Here is an 18,364-nt window from a genome sequence, read left to right on the forward strand (position 1 = left end):
ATGCAACTTTTGCTCTTGTTGTAGCGTATGCGTATGGGAATCTCTGTCCATGGTGCTGAAATGATACTCACCACTCTTTCTTTCACTGGCATACCATGTTTTACTAAAAGAAAAAATACTAAATATGTCATAAGCTCTGATCTTTTTTCCCACAGAGGCTGTGTAGTTCAAAGCGTTTGTCTCTGGCAGCATTTTGTTTGCTTCATATTAATCACTGTTCACGTCTTGATAAAATCTTCTCTTCTACTGAGATGGAGGTGATGTTTCTCATCTACTCTTAAAGTTGAATTTGGAAAGCTGTAGCTGGCTGCTGCTAAAAAACACTTCACAAATCAGGCAGAATTTGGAAAAGTGTCTTATGTCTGCTCCACAGGCTGTCTGAAAATGCCTTTGAACATGGGGGAAGAGGAGGAGGGGGGGGGTGCAATTTTCCACAAAATGCTTACACTTTGCCGTCATCATTTCAAGTGTTGAAATCCTTGAAATCTTTCTGAAATTGCTGTCGTCCAGAGCTGCAATTTTTTTTATCTTTCGACTTGTTCTGTGTGAGCAGAATGTGAAGCTGTAATCATGAGGGGGCAGGAAGTTGTAAATGTGAAGCATGGATTTAATTCCCCGTATTGAGCTGCATTTTTTTTCATTTAACCTCATTATTTATTTGTGTGTGTGGTTGTCTATTTAATATTCTGTATGCATATTACTCCGCAGAGTTACTGTCTGGCAGCAATAACCTGGCGGTGCTAGGTTTTACATGCCTCGGGTATTCTACGTCTTTCTGCTTCCACTGTAATTACAATTTACCGACTCGCTCTGTTCAGCCACATGCTTTTCTGTGTGTGTGTGTCAGTGATCTGGTGTGCAGCGTGCATGTGTGTCCCTGAATGCTGTCATCAGGTGTGTTTTGTCCTTGACCTCTGACCTCTATGTAGCAGATGTCGTGGCTTGACATGAAGGTGACACTGGAGCTGGAGGCTCCCGGTCAGCTCTCTCAGTAGCCCTCCCCCTTTGGGTTTTTCTACACACATCCTCCTGTGGGTGGAGCTGGAGTATTAGACTACGGGCGTAATGACGGGGCGTTTATTGCAGAACGAGATAAAGTGAGCTGAAGGACAAACACACGCCACCAGATACAGAAATCCCTGAGAGGTTAAATATGCTTCAGAAGAGACGGAGGAAAAAAAGAAATCCCACATTACACTCAAAAACAAACACACCATGTCTTCCATATGATATCATGCTGCCCATCCCTGTGTGCGACCCCCTAATGCGTTTCAGTGATATCATCACCCTTTTCCTCCTCCTCCTCCTCCTCCTCCTCCTCCCCTGTCTCTCCTTGCCCATGTATATTTTATCCATCCAGACTCCCACATTAGAGACGGCATCCATTATTGAATCACTCCCCTCAGCACTACTGTGCAACTGTCACCCCACGTCAGCTTTAACATTTGGTGGATTTGTTTCAAAGGGATGGACACACACACACACACACACACACACACACACACACACACACACACACTGATATGACATCTCTCTTGGCTGGGCATTGCAGAGCAGCTTCTGTGATATCTAGGGCAAATAGACGATGCCAGAGCTCATCCAATATGGCATTTTACAACTGTGTCTGTGTCTCTAAGTGCATTTTTAAAAGGATGCTGACGTCATTCTATATTTTCCTAGCCATTAATGAAAGCCCCATGAAAACCAATAGTGTGTTAATACACCTCTGTCACTACTTCCTTATTTCCTAGCCTGTCTGTGGCACTCAGCCTCAAGCACGTTCGTTCCTACGGAAGAAGAAAATCATTAAAAACACATTGCAAATATATAGTTTAATTCAGAAACAAATGAGAGTCAGGCTAATGCGTTGTTGGTTTCTAGTCTTTTCATGGGATTTATTGACATAAACAAAAACATCGATTTTTGCCAGCCTTATCCTTTAATAGCTTTTGGGCACAGATGAATACACTCAATCAGGCTTTGTTGGATGTATTCATCGTTGGCTTTGGTCTTTTCAGGGGATTTGTTATATAATAAGAAAAATACAGAATATCACCATCCTTTAATGACTTTTTTTTTTTTTTTTTTTAAATGATGACAGTGCCAGCGGGAACATACACAAAAACACAAACACTCCCATTTGTTAACCATCCTGCAGCGCCTCCTCCCCCCGTCTTCCTGTCTTGTCATTCACATTAGGCGTCAGATTGTCTCTCCACCTCTGATTGGCTTTCACTCGCTCTTTCTTGCATTCTCACTGTTTCTCTCTCTCTCTTTCTCTCTCTCTCATTCATACTGTGCATATACCTGTACTGACCCCCCCTCCCCTTTCTCTCTCTCTCTCTCTCTCTCTCTCACTGCCACTGCCACCCTCCCCCTTCGCTCTGTCGCTCCACACTTCCTGACTTGGCACGATACCCTTGAGAGCAGCCCCACAATCCTCTCTCCGTCTGAGAGGGATGCTCGCCAGCCGGTCCCCTCTCGCCACCTCTTCCCTCTCTTTCTCTTTTTCTCTCTCTCTCTCTCTCTCTCTCTCTTCTGCTTTAATCCTCTTGTTTTCTCCGTCTGTGACATGGCTGACATTTCCAAATCTTTCTAATCAGTTTCTCCTCTCTCTTTCTCTCTCTCTCTCTCTCTCTCTCTCTCTCTCTCTCTCTCTCTCCTCTCTCTCTCTCTCTCGCTTACACTCTTGCACACATGCACACATACTCGTCACGGCGAGACATCGGTGAGTGAGTGTGAGTTCAACTGGCCAGAGGAGGCTGACATGCCGGCGTGGAGTGTAATCGCTGCCTCTTGACTGCCTCTGTGTGTGTGTGTGTGTGTCTGTGTGTGTGTGTGTGTGTGTGTGTGTGTGTGTTGTGTGTGTGTGTGTTTATTTCTGTGTGTGTGTGTGAGGCTCAGCTGCTCTCATGGTCATCTGCCAACACAGCCTCTGCTGCTAGCAACATGTTTCGACGCACAAAAAGGTAAAGGACAACCATCTGTCTCCGTGCAGTCTTTGTGAGCGCTGTGGTGCCCTGCTGTTGTTGGTGTGTGTCGAGGAGCTAGTTGTGTTTTTCCGTGATGTTTCCGTCATCCATGCCAGCTCTCATGCTGTCTCACAGTTGTCTCCTGGTCTCCATTTAGCTCCGGCAATATGGTGCGTGTGCTTTTTGCGTGTGCGTTTGATGTCTTTACATGCATATGTGTTGATGAAATGTGGTTTTGTTGCTACACACTGCTTTTACAATTTGCACCTGAGCTTCTAAAGTACACAGAGGATTGATAATATGTTTGCAGATGTGTGTGTGTGTGTGTGTGTGTGTGTGTGTGTGTGTGTGTGTGTGTGTGTGTGTGTGTGTGTGTGTTTAGATTTATATCCTTGTTGAGCTTTATTGTAGTGCTGCACATGTGCACAAGGATTTAGTCTGCATTAGATTATAGCTCACTCTTTCACACACATGTATACACACAAACACACACACTTGAAGTGGTGTGTGTGTGTGTGTGTGTGTGTGTGTGTGTGTGTGTGTGTGTGTGTGTGTGTGTGTGTGTGTGTGTGTGTGTGTGTGTGTGTGTGTGTGTGTGTGTGTGTGTGTGTGTGTGTGTGTGTGTGAGAGGTTGGTCGGCAGCCTGTGTGCCAGAGATAGCATTATGAAGTGAAGGTATTATTGTCAGTGTCCAGGGAGTGCTTGTGTAGCGGAGAGCCAACAGTGTGCAGTGCTGAGTGCTGTCTGCTTGGCACAAGCCCTCGCTCCTCTTCTCCCTTCCTCTTCACCTCCTTCTCTATCATCTACCTTCTCTCTGTCCTTCATTTTCTGACCCCACCGTCACCTATCTGTTCTTCTTTTCCTCTCCTCGCAAACATTTTCCTTGGTTCTGTTTTTCCCGAGCTTTCCCCTGTGACTCTAGCTGTTTCTGCCTCATAACCTCATCATCTCCTCTCCTCTCCTCTCTCTCTCTCTCTCTCCTCTCCTCTCCTCTCTCTCCTCTCATCTCCTCTCCTCTCCTCTCCTCTCTCATCATCTCCTCTCCTCTCTTATCTCATCTTCTCTTCTCCTGTCCCACCATCTCTTCTCCTATCCTCATATCCTCTCCGATTCTCTCCTCTCCCCTCTTCTCCTTTCTTATCCTCTCCCCTTCTCTCTCACCTTCTCCTCTCCTCACTCATCATCTCCTCTACTCTCCTCTCTTCTTCCATCCTCTCCCCTCTCCTCTCATCCTCTCACCTCCTCTCTCAATCTCTCCTCTCCTCTCTCATCATCTCATCTCATCTCCCATCCTCTCCTCTCCTCTCCCCCCCTTTCCCCTCCCCTCCTCTCCTCCTGATGTACAATCTATGCAGACCCTTTAGTCCCTCCCGCGGAGCTTCATTTTAGCAGTGCTCATCTCATCTGATCACAGGGGGATTAGTCTTCACCGTTGCTCCGACTGCGCTGGGAATGAACAGCAGGATATTCTGTCTTTGAACAAGAATAAAGCCTCCCTCTCTCTGACTGCCGGCCGCCACGCAGAGCCAATGTGTTTACAAGAGAGAACATGTGTGTTTAAGGGGTGTGTTTGCCGACACCTCGTCAGAGCTGAGCATGTTGACAGTCTGTATGTTTGTGCGTGTCACAAAAATGCTGTTCTTTCCCAATTTCTGGTTCAGATGTGTGAATGTCCCTGTTTACGTCCCTGAGTGTGTATCAGCAGTGTGACAAAGAATCATACCCATACTTATTTTGTTCAATTAAAAAAGGAGGCCACGCATTATTGTACATTTGTTGCCAAAACTCTACTGTGGAAACATTTTCCAACTCTACTGTGGAAACATTTTACATTTTACCAAACATTTCTTTCTACAATCAACACTTGAAATGATGAAGGCACTTGCAAATGACAAGGTAGTACAAAATGTAAACCACACTTTTTACCTCTCTTTCATTAAATGTTTTTTTTTTTCTTTTTTACAAAAAGTACCAAAACACTGGCAACAATGAAGGTCTTGGGTAGATAATAATGAGAATAAATATGAAACAAAATTTAAATCATACCCCCTAAACTAAAAAGAAATCTGGTTTGAATTGAAATCAAACACTTTTACAAAGCTTGTTTACAAGACGTTTATCTATAGAGGGAACCATAAAATGCATCTTTGGATGGATGGGAAAAACAACACTGAATGGAAATGCTTTTGACTCTTTCAGTTCATAAAGAATTCATAAACAGTTACTGATTGGTTGGGATACACTCAAACAAACTGCTCCCAAATTTAAACCATTGACTGGACTGAAAACAAATAAAACAAAACCAAAATAAAATAAAATCATACAACTAAAACGATATTAAACACAAACAAAACACTTAAAATGATCTCGGCGCATTCCACTTAAGGCACTTAACTTTAAGTTATAAATATATTTTTTTCTGCATATTTTCTTTCATTCTTCTTTTTAATTATGCTGCTTCCTGCCTCACTTTGAATTGTGTGTGTGTGTTTGTGTGTCTGCATTGTTTCATAAGTGCATGTGTGTTTTCTTGGCTGTCTGTTGCAATTAAGAGAGATAATGCTTTGTGCCCACTCCCAAACAGATTGAGCTAAAGGAGGACAGTAGAAATGAGTGAGTGAGAGTGAGAGAACACGAGACAGAGATGCAGGAAGGAGAGAGTGGGTCGGGATGAAAGGCTGAGCCTCAGGTAGAGTCTCAGCCTACATTTAAGCTCAGCCCAGCGGGGTTAACTGAGCCCATGACGATAAACTCTCTGTATATTCGTCTACTTCCTTCCCTCTCACTTGAAGGTGAACTCCTTTGGTTTTGTTGTTTTGGTTTTTGAGACCATGACTGAGGGAACACGGGGCATTCAGGGACTGAGGCCGGATGACAAATAAGTAAAGGGAGGTCTTAATGTTTATCTCACTCACAAACACAGTGTGTATATATATATATGGGCTACAGTATTATCCAACTCACACATGTGTGTACACGATGCACAGTGCAAATTATCCGACTCGTGAACAACACACAGGACATTTCATCCCACTCACAAACAGCACATTTTTGCAAAAAAAGCAAAGAAGAAAACTGTAATTCCGTAGAGCTAATACAAAAAGCTGTGTTGGATGGATTTGGCCTACAGCTCTCTTTCCTTTAATCGTACATAACAGCTAGCTGTTTTTATTGATGATTATAATGAAACTACAGTGAATATGTATTAGTAGCACAAAAACAACACCCCACCTCGCTTCGGCAGTTTCATTTTTGCACACATCTACCACCTTTGTGGCAGGTAATTGAGGCTATTTTAGGCTTGACTTCTACAGCACAGATTATGATGATGGACCTTAACAGCTCATAAGTACAGGCAGGGACCACAGTTATCTACTGTGACATCAACAAACGAGCCACGGTAACAATGGAGCACACACTCAGTGCGGTTAATGAAGGAGCTTTCTCTGCATATTGTTCACCCTTGAGGTTAAAACAGGAACATGCGTACTTGTGTCCTTGCAGCACCACATGCTTAACGGATGGAGGTTAAGTGACATATATAAATGAGCAGTAACATTGCCTGTCTGGTGTTTTTCTAAGGAAGGAGTGTGGCTGTGAAAGAATGTATAGTATAGAAAAGGAAAAACTCCTTTCTCGCCCTGTTGTTGGTAGCGTGACAGCGCCATCTGTTACTGGCTGGTGTTCAGGCTGGCCTTAACCAAAACACACAGACTGTTTGTGCTTTATCTTGGATGTTGCGCTGACATGATAACACAACATCTCATATACAGGCGTGAGTTGGAAGACAGCCTGGCAACATAAATGGCATATGAAATAACTTGGTCATATTCCAGTTAAATTGAAAGCTGCTTAGAGGTAGTACTTAGGCTGTGCATTTAGGTTTATATCCTTATTGGTAACACTTTATGGTGAGGGTAGTCTAAATGAATTATCCTGACTTGAAAATAGCATTAATTCATTCATGAGGACTTCATCAGGAATGTACAAGATCTAACATCTCATGCATGACTAGATTCATTAATGCAGCAATAAACATGTTCATGTCTACTTCATAGGTAAATCTGGAATTAAACGGACAACTAAAAAAAAAAAACTTCAAAGCAGTGCACGTGCATTCTGGTTTCAAGGCTAAAAAGTTGTTAAATGAGACTACTAAAAGCCATCACGCCGAACAAAGTTAGCTTTTTATTTCTCGCAATTGCATTTACGGTTCAAAAATCATAAAAATGTACATTGGTTAAGAATACCTTACTGAAAAAAACCTGTAAGTATCATTAACGTCTGTTTGCCACAGAGCTTATTTTCTGCAGTTATTTAAAATCCAAACTTCCAGGGTTTGATTACCAAAAATACGTCATCCCTGCAGCACTCTGTTGCTCTCGCATTAAGTCATGTATGAGATACCGTCAATTTGAGTACATGACTGATTCATATTGAAGTGCTTCATAATAATTCATGTATCGCTAGCATAAAGTGTTACCCAGGCACAGTTTAACTATTCATCTCATGAAATGATGAAAAACAGTGTCGTCCTATATTGCTAATATGAGCGTTTTATGTCTTTGAATATTGATTCCTAACATGCAATTATTTTTTTAAAAGCATGCCATGATTTCTATTTAAAATTTTCTGTTAAATAAAAAGATAGTTATTTTTTTTTTTACCAGTGGTGTATTTGGGCGGCTGTGCTCAGAGGTGGAGCGAGTTTCAAGGCTAAAAATCGTTATTTTCTCTGTGGCAAAAATCTGCTCACGTCATCCGTGTTAAATCAGGATGAAAAATTGATCGTTTAGGATTAAAATTGATCTTTTAATCCTGATCAGAAGATCAGCGGTTCGATCCATGGCTTCTCCAGTCCATGTCAGTGTGTCCTTGGGCAAGACACTTAACCTCAAATACAGTAAATTCAGTGTATGTGTGGGGTATGAATGAGTAAGTTAGTCCTGACGAGCAGGTGGCTACTTGTATGGCAGCCCTTTGTCATCAGTGTTAAGCACTATGAGTGGTCGAAAGACTAGAAAGGCACTTTATAATTACAAGTCCATTTACCATTTGTATTGAACAACCGGATGATATGTTGCTAGTTCTCTTAGTCTTTTGTGATGATGGAGTGAATACCTTTAGACTAGGGGTCGGACAAAACAATTAATCGAAAAAGTAATCAGAAGATAATCACGATCAATAATGACAATAATCGGTTGTTGCAACTGGGTAATTGCAATCGGTGTAAAATTCTAGAAATTCAGAAAACAATGTTGTTGCCACTCTGCGGGTAAAACATGCTCGTTGTCATTATGAAACACAAATTCTGACCTTCTATCTATGTTGTCACCGTTATGTTAAGTCATCAAAAAGCTCTAAATCCAAAGCTTTTACTAAATTCAAACCATCCAGTAAATAATCATCTGATCTGAAAATGTCAAAGCTGATTGTTTACATTTGAAGCATTTAGCCGTCCTCGTTTAAAATCATTAGTGTCATAGTTTAAAGTCTAGTAGTATTACGCCAGACGTTGTAATGAGTTAAGCATCTTACTGCCATTTCCATTCTTACTTCCCTCTCAGCGACAGAAGTGGCGGCCTTGCTTGCTTGTGTATCCATATGCATTATCCATTATCAGATTAAATCATTTTTAATGTCTATTAGACATGCTGCGAGACTCCCCCACTCATGCAAATGAGTGCTGCTCGCCGCGGGAAGTGTTTCATTCTGTACGAGGGGACTGCTGCGGATCATTTGCTGTGTATAAGGTCACGTCGAGAACAAAGTGAAATGTCATGATGGTGGTGATTCAGAGCACCTTTCAGTTCTCGGTTACAACAGAGAGACTAATGCAGACAAACAGGAAACAGGGGAAGTGATGGCGACACATGCAGAAGGATCCGGAGAGGTCTTTGTGCCTGAGGATACACTTTCACACTTTTGGAGGACATCTGACAACACCTCTGAGTGCAGAGGAGTGATGTGACGTCTGGATGTTTATTGTGTCCTGTTGTCTTCTATTTATGTGCTGTGGTCCCACTGTGGTGTGTTTCAGATCAGTGCATCTCTTGGTACCATGTTATTGCAATGCAATTTGTTGCAATGTAACTCTTTTTAAGCTTTCTTTACATTCTATATCGTCATCTTCATATCAAACCTGATTGTCCTGTGTGTTTGAGCAGAGACCAAAACCAGAAAATCAAACTCAAATACATTCCAGGCTGTATTCTCACAAATAAGTGACAAAAATATTCTCAAATCAATTTACTAGCTTTATCTGGGCTTTCAACTCATGTCATGGTCTTCATTAGTAAATAGAATCATCATCATAAGTGTAAAGGGTCAAATCAAAAACTAATTTGAAAGATGACCTTTGGCATTGTGATGGCACCCGAGCCAGTACCACTAACTGATGTCTGTTAATCTTAGTTAAAGAAGCTCAGATACATTTAATCATTGGATCTTGATTTGAGATGACTTTTTCCTCACGTACTGATCGTAAGGTCAAGAACAATCTTATGTTTGCAAGAAAAAAAATGCATAGGTCTTAAAGGAGTAGTTCAGCTTTCAGCTTGGACACTACTTTGTTAGGAGGAGAGTGGACGGCAGTTCCAGAGACAGACCTTCACATAGACCCAGCGCTGCCTCCAGCCCACTGTTTAGCTCATTTTCTGTAACCAGTGTAGCATGAAATCATGGTGGGATTAGCAAGATAGCTAGCTTACTAGCCAGCCGCTAAATGAGTAAAATTTAACAACTTAATGCTTCATCCCCTCACTCTTGTCACAGTGTAGGAAAGTAATAGCCAACCGCAGCAAAGACGTGACCGTGTCAGGTTTTCCACTTACAGAATTTGGGTGTGATTTCATCAAAAGCTGGTTGGATAAAGTGACGACTTTGTTATTTATCAGTCAGTCAATTACTCACTTCACTATAAAAACAGCACAAGTTCAGCCGGAATAAAGTCTGAACGTCGGCCAGTATTTATTATCCATCCAATTGGTCTGTAATTTAGGCAGTCAGCTACTTAGTCTGCCAGCCAACTTTTTATTCAGTCACACAGCAAGCTCACTTATCCGCTCATTACATAATCAGTCACTGTACTTAGGAATCACAACAAAACACACTGCCCTTTTTATTTATTTATCCTATCGCAAACTGCGAATTGCAACTCAGTCACAGCATGAATTGTCAAAATTCCTGCTTTTTCTCTAACATGCTGAAACAACTGGGTGACTCAGTGAACATTTCTTCTCTGTGACCTCCTTTCTCTGCCCTTTCTCATTCCCCACCTCATTCTTTAACTACCTTTGTTTCCATCTTGCACCTCTCTAAAGCCACGGTTGTTATTTTTTTTGTCGTGTTTTCTCCTCCCTCTCTTTCATGGGGAACGACGGCAAAAGCCTCTATTTATGTCTCTTTGTTCTACATTGCATAGCAACAAGAGGGCCATGTGACTAACCCCGCAGCAACCCCAAACACCAAGACTGTCCTGTTGCATGTTCTCCTCCTAGTGTCTCCCTGTCGTTTATCTGCTGTGTGCTTTCATCTGCAGCATGTCAGCATCACTCAATCACCCCCTCAATCATCCATCTGAACGACTCATGCTCGATAAATCTGCCCATGTGGTTTGATTTGGCCACCATCCTGAGTTTGGGGTCCATCTATATCCTGGTGGATGTTTCGGACTCTGGCAGTAAGAACAGTTGATGTGTCTGTGATAGGATGCACTAACAGGGAACCAGCCTGTTGGTCCAGAAAGCTTTTTTATTTTTTTAAAGGGGTAGCGTTTTATTCCCGTCCATTTACATCCCATTTCCCACAGTTGTAAACATGCACTCACCTTTAAGAGATCCTGAGGGATGGAGGGAGGGATGGAGGGAGGGAGGGAAGGAGGGAAAGGTATGTCACCTGACAGGAAGTGAGCCTGGACGGATCGATGCTGTAACCATCAGGAGCGTCTGGTGTCCTCTGTGCCTTGTGAGTCAGCACTTATAGGGCACAAGTTGACACTACTGACTGACGGACAGAACACACACACACACACACACACACACACACACACACACACACACACACACACACACACACACACACACACACACACACACACACACACACACACACACACACAGTTAATAATCTGCTGGTAAAACACATTAAGCAAGCACTCGCTCACACCTGTCACAGACTCACATGTGCATATAAATGCATATTCACTTATGGTCTGACACACATTACCTCAAGCACACACACACACACACACACACACACACACACACACACACACACACACACACACACACACACACACACACACACACACACACACACACACACACACACACACAGAGGAACACACATGCCGTTGCCTGAGTCCATAACATCCCACACTGGACAGTTAAACGTCCCCTCTTGATGTGCTTCACTCTGAATCGTCTCATTCCTTTAATTGATTTCGCATGAATAGGGAGCTGTTCTGTTTGAATGGCTGCCGTGTTCTTATCGGTGGCCATCCGTTACAATGAATGTGCTCAGATTTAATATAAACCCGTAAGAGGCCTTTTTGTTTGTGGACAGAGCTTCACAGGAGGAGAGGAGCAAAGTCATTTAGGAAGTAATTACCAAAGAGCCAAAGAAGCATAATAAAATGAGATACTGCTACTCATAAATGAGAACACAGATAATAGAAGATTGGGAGTGTATAATAGAGGTTTTCAAATAAAAGAAATTCATGAGTGAGGATGGCATCGTAAAAATATCAATCAGCTATATCCCCACTCTGGTTCATTTTTTTTAACTCCCTTTACTCTTATTGAGTGTTTTTATTAAATAACTGGTCAAGTCTCAGAGAAGAATGCAGTGCTTCTTCTTTTCATGTTCCTGGTACAGCCTGGTACAAAAAACAATATTGATATGATATTCAACAATTATACAGAGGGTGAATTATTGCCTTTATTAAGGCATAAAGTTAGGCCCAAGTAAGTGACAGCTGTCTGCTCTGCTGCGTCACGCGTGCTCGCCTCAGCTCCTCCTACAATCTACCTCTTAGCCCAGTTTTGTAAAAAGCAGACTTTCAGCTACACATCCGCTGTCAGTGATACAGTCTACGGGGCAAACTCACAGAACTGCTAATGTGGCGTCTTGTACGCATTTTGCTTTTGCTTGGTGTTTCCTAGCAACCTGTGAACTCAAGCTTATACAAGTTTGTTTGGGTAAATCACTGAGGACATTATTGGGTGAAATGAGATGATATGTTATTTTATAATTTAGCTTTGGATGATGAAATCTGCTCAGTTTTAGCCTTACAGAAGTAGTTTCTTTCTTTCTTTTGTAATCACAACATTGGTCATTTTTTTGTAGTTTTTAAAGTGCATGTTGTCCATCACAGTTATCAAGTTTACTGCAGAGATCTGGGTGACTAGTGACATTGCTTAAAATATATCAGACAGCGCTTCCGTCATTCCATCAACTTTAACCCTATGTACTTTCTATAATTGAGTGCACATATCATTTTATTACCAACATTACAGATGTGCTCTCTTTCTGTCTCATTTCTGGTTCTAACAAACTTGCTTTTTGCAACTGTGTGATTGTTCACACTATTTCTATTCGTCTGAACGCTTGTGTTTCTTGCTCCATCTTTATTGTACTAGTGTGCTTGTGTTCACTAAACAGCAATTGCCTCGGTGAAGACAATGCTACTGTAACAAAAGACCTGAGTTGTAAATAACCAGCCTACTTTGTATTACTGATTTCAGGCACTTGTTCCATCCTAACTCATAACTTACAAAGTTAGAGTCTGCATCAGTGTAAGGCAATCATAACATGTGTAGCTTTAATGACCTGTATCCAAGTGTTATTGTTTGCATTACTTTTACTGCTGTAATGAGTGTAGACAGTCGGGGAAAGTTTTGGGTGTTTGGAGACCAACAATGTGCGATTGTGTTTTCTTTCCATAAGTGTGTGTGTGTGTGTGTGTGTGTGTGTGTGTGTGTGTGTGTGTGTGTGTGTGTGTGTGTGTGTGTGTGTGTGTGTGTGTGTGTGTGTGTGTGTGTGTGTGTGTGTGTGTGTGTGTCTGAGAGACTAATGGCCCGGTGCCAGTCGACGGCCTGCAGTGGGATAATTGCTCGTCAAAGCTTCTGCATGAGTCATTACCACAGATTTAACTTCTGACCCCACCCCCCCACCACCACCACCACCACCACCACACACACACACACAAACACCCACACAGCAGGGTGACCAGGGGGCGGTTTCATTATTGGGAGCAGGGAGACACACACTGAGGTTGTTGGCTGTCACATCCGTGTGTTTGTGGTTTTTCTGTTTCTCTGTTGTTCTCCTTTGACATTGTCTTTTCATGTTATCCTCTAAACACTGACCATGAAACCCTGTCAGCTACAAATGTACGACTAATTTGCGTTTGAATCACAATTACCGCCTGGATCATTGAGAGGAGATTTGGGTTCACGTCCTTCTTCTCATGTGTTGTTAAGTTTAAGATACTTAAACATGTGGATAAAGCAGTATGAATACTTTTTTTTGCCTAGCATAACTCAACATTGACATAGTATATAAAAAAGGTTTTATTATTTATTCTTTAGTTTGCTTATTTACACATATATCGGATTTAGCGGTAACTTTAGCATTCATTTAGAGTCATGTTTCCAGTCACTTGATAAATGTAATGTAATGTAAGAGTCCAATGTGCTCTCTCTTTTTGCTCTATTTTTGGTCTCAACCAACTCCAGGTGAAATATTAGGCTCTCTAGCTGCTAAATGCTCCACTAACTTCAACCGCTAGTCGCTGACTGTGTCCATCTGCTGTTTGGTGCTTGTAGAGTACAGCTGGTTTATCTGAGTTGTTGAAAGATGCTAAAACGCTCCGTAAAGCGTTACAGTAGACGTACACAGTTGTAAGGATAGGTAAAGATTGTGGTTTTCAAATAATCAAAGCTTCTCAGCTTGTGCTCGAAGTCAGCATAGATTTGTTGAATATTTATGAACTGTTATTTGAATTGCCAAAACATAACCATAAAAATAATAATGCTTTGATTGCCAGAGCAGATTTTGTACGATGAAACACTTTAGAGATAAATTCATTAGGACCATTTGCCAACTGTGTTGGCAGTGAATAGTTTGTGGATATAACATTAACGTTTCCCATTATGTTTATGAACAAACAAAATTCAGCCAAAATGGTTTGTTTCTTTTTTACTTTCTCGCCGCTTCGTTCCTCGTCTTCCTCTCTCCTGCCACTGTTTGTCATGGAGGTGTTTCTTGAGACCATCTGCATGCCAAAAACAAACAAACAAACAAACAAACAGGAAAAAAAATATATATATATTTCATTTGCACCTTTTGACAGACTCCGACACACGGCTGACACTATCACACTTCATTTCTAACACATATTAAAAGTTGTTTCACTTTGTCATCAGCTCTGGTGTCCGTCAACAGAGGCCCACACAATAGCAGCATGCACCATTGACCCCAATGAATCATACTCTCTCTGACTGACAGCACCACACGCCTCACCACTGCTCCTCTGTCACACACACAGATTGAGCCTGCATGATGGATTACACCATGGATTATGATGGATTATAAAACTGGCATTCACTTACAAACACACAAACAGTCGTTGGCTCGGCCGCATCAACAGACACTGTCTCACGATGTTGTGGTTGACTGTAGGGTGGGATCATGTTTAGTGGATTCACTGGCCTCAGATCAGAGCTGATTCAGTCCGATGCTCACCTTCATTATGTCATTTGTTTAACACGAGTGTCTCACTGTGAGCTCTGGTGAAAATAGAAAAAAAGGGAAACAGTTGGAGATGCCACTGTTTGCTTCTTTTGAGTGTGACTCCAAATGTGTTGCCACGGTAACGCGCATTCCCCCTCACATCCTCTTCCCTCTTCATCTTTCTTCTCCTTCTTCTTGGGTCAATTCATTATGGATAGGCAATAACTCGTTCTTTATTAACCTAATTGGATCTGAATGGGTTTGAATATTTTAAAGGAAAGCGTCTCGTTTTCAGCAAAGCTTCGGCTTTCTGTTCAAAATTCATTAATGCGCAAGGGGGTGACTGAACGGATCCAAACATCCCCAGCTGGCAGACAGCAGAGGAAGCTGCTGGATGATGTAGTGCAGGCTTGTTTGGCCGTAAACTGACAAGGTGTTTGTGTTTCACTGCAAAAACTGGAGACAGCTTTAGATTTATGATTCAAAGACGGCAATGTGCAGCATACTAACTCTCTCTATCTCTCTCTTCACACACACACACACACACACACACACACACACACACACACACACACACACACACACACACACACACACACACACACACACACACACACACACACACACACACACACACACACACACACCTTCTTAACCAGATTGAGGCAGGATGAGCCCAGGCTGCATGACTATTACCGTGACAGAGCGATTTAAAGTCACATTTACTTGCACATGAAGACACGCACACACATTCCCAACTCTCTTATCTTCTTTGCTATTCCAGTCCAGTGAATCTGCAGCGTGTTAGTCATAATTCCTTACAGCCACCTATAGCTCCCGTCCTGTAACCGCTGTGACAGCTAATTATGTGGCCGGGATGTCAGGGCACGGATTACTGTGAACTTCTCCTTAAAATGTTGCCAGGCCTCTCTGATGATTTTGCTCTTTATTCTAAGAGTCATACAGGCAGAGTTTAATAAGTATTGCAAGATATTAGTCCTTCATATGTATTATGTTGTCATATTTTAACAAAGAGGCATATGTATGTATGTATGTATGTATGTATGTATGTATGTATGTATGTATGTATGTATGTATGTATGTATGTATGTATGTATGTATGTATGTATGTATGTATGTATGTATGTATGTATATGCATGTATGTTTATGTATGTATGTTTATGTATGTATGTATGTATGTATGTATGTATGTATGTATGTATGTATGTATGTATGTATGTATGTATGTATGTATGTATGTATGTATGTATGTATGTATGTATGTATGTATGTATGCATGTATGTAAATGTATGTATGTATGTATGCATGTATGTATGTATGTATGCATGTATGTATGTATGTATGTATGTATGTATGTATGTATGTATGTATGTATGTATGTATGTATGTATGCATGTATGTATGTATGTATGTAAATATGTATGCATATATGTATGTATGTATGTATGTATGTATGTATGTATGTATGTATGTATGTATGTATGTATGTATGTATGTATGTATGTATGTATGTATGTATGTATGTATGTAAATATGTATGTATGTATGTATGTATGTATGTATGTATGTATGTATGTATGTATGTATGTATGTATGTATGTATGTATGTATGTATATGTATGTATATGTATGTATGTATGTATGTATGTATGTATGTATGTATGTATGTATGTATGTATGTATGTATGTATGTATGTATGTATGTATGTATGTATGTATGTATGTATGTATGTATGTATGTATGTATGTATGTATGTATGTATGTATGTATGTATGTATGTATGTATGTATGTATGTATGTATGTATGTATGTATGTATGTATGTATGTATGTATGTATGAATATATATATATGTATATATGTCTCTATTTCATATCTGGCAAAAGTGCCTAAAGTCACTCTTTTAGCTTTTGTAAATGAGCAAAAACAAAGCAGGTTACAAGAATCACATAATCCCAAAGTAACAGCACACACCACAATACAACAAATCTATATAAGAGTTAGCTCCTCCACAGAAGGATTGTTTCTACCCCCCTCCCCCTAAGTGCTCCTTCTGTCGTATGTTCTCCTCCTCTCTGTCACAGGAAGTAGCAGAGCTCTAATGTGACCTTTGCTGGTGATGAATATGAGGCTGGCTGCTGGAGTATAGAGTAAAGAGCAGCACTCCTATTTACCCTTTTTTTTCTTTTCACTGTACAAAATGCTTTGGGCAAGATGCCCTTTTACAGCATTCATTTAAGATAACAGTGTTATAAACCACAGTGGCTGCAAGAGACTTCTGGCTTTGTGGGAAGATTAGATTGCTTCGTCCTAGTGGGTTTTCATTCTGTTACTGTCTTTTAATAGTTTAGTCGACTCTATTACCCTAAAAAGGGGAGTTAGAGCGGAAGAACGAGTTCTCTGGACTTCACACGTTTCAATTATTCATCATTCGGAGAGTTCATTTCGAGGAAGGATAAAGCAGAAGGAGAAGGAAGTGGGAAAAATTAAAAGACATGAAGGAGAAACAGATGAGTGGGGAGTTATCAAAAGATGGAGATTCATTGAGAATGAAAATAATAAGCACTAAGTGGAAAAAGTCACAGAAACGAAGCAGGTAGGATTAAAACCCCTTGCCCTGTAATGTGCGGTATGAAACATTTGACACTCCACCTAAAAGTGAATCACCGATGGAGCAGAGCTGCTGTAGATGTGATGAATCATGAATCAAAAGCTAAGAATATGTTCTGGAGTGAAGCTCGACTAGCGTATGCTCAAGTGATTCAGCTTTCGATTGAGGACGCGCAGCGCTGAATATGTGGCTACAGGTTAAGGAGCCAGTGAAACGAGGGATAATTGCGGGCACGAAGAAAAAGAAAAGAATAACACAGAAAAGAAATCAGAGGAAAAATACTGTCTAGTTACTTTTTTTGTCTCTTCCTTTTATTCCTCCTGCACCCTTCCCCCCTTCTCCTCTTCCCGAGAGCTGCAGCGGAGGATGGTGTAAAGCCACTTCCAGCCCTCCATCCAAAAAGCTAATGCATTTCCCTTAAATATTTCAATATGCTCCTCCTCTGTTCTGCGAGGTTGAGTACAAGCACACCCTCAGCTGGCGCCCGCAGAGACGCACTGCCACCAATAAAATCCTGCCAAGGGGTTTTGATGTCTCAGAGTGCTTGAAACAACTGCTGAAGACTGGCATCAAAAAGAGGAAGAGATGAGGGGAGGATGTGGGAGGGATATAGATTATTGATCGAGGGACATTACATCAAAAAACCGATGCACATTGTGCGTCTGTGATCTGCAGCACATTTCCTGCACAGATGTAGAGTAGTGTACTGGCTGATGCAACACAGAGCAAACTGGTGTTGCTCGTCAGTTGTGGTCCTGCTCTGCGGAATCCGGGCACTCCAGTGCATCACACAGACAAGCACGGAAAAAGGCCTGTGAGCAAAAACCCCAATCCACACATGAAAACACAGCACCTGAAACATCCCGCTTTAAGAGCTGTAGAAAAACGTGTGAAACGGTTCCGTGACACATCCAGCAGTGGCAGCTGGAGCAGCGGGGGAAGCCTTTATGGTTCAATGGTTTCAGCTCTTCATTATGGTCCGTATCTGCCCTCCCTGGTGATTGTATTCCTCTCCGTCTGTC

General features: G+C 41.5%; 1 protein-coding gene across 1 annotated transcript in view; it reads left to right on the forward strand.

Annotated features, from left to right (window-relative positions):
• mast1a (microtubule associated serine/threonine kinase 1a) overlaps positions 1–18,364 on the forward strand; it is a 61,721-nt gene that overhangs the window by 9,958 nt on the left and 33,399 nt on the right. The gene's annotated exons all lie outside the window — the stretch shown is intronic.

This window comes from Anoplopoma fimbria, chromosome 9 (genome assembly GCF_027596085.1).
Source record: "Anoplopoma fimbria isolate UVic2021 breed Golden Eagle Sablefish chromosome 9, Afim_UVic_2022, whole genome shotgun sequence".
Classification (NCBI taxonomy): Eukaryota; Metazoa; Chordata; class Actinopteri; order Perciformes; family Anoplopomatidae; genus Anoplopoma; species Anoplopoma fimbria.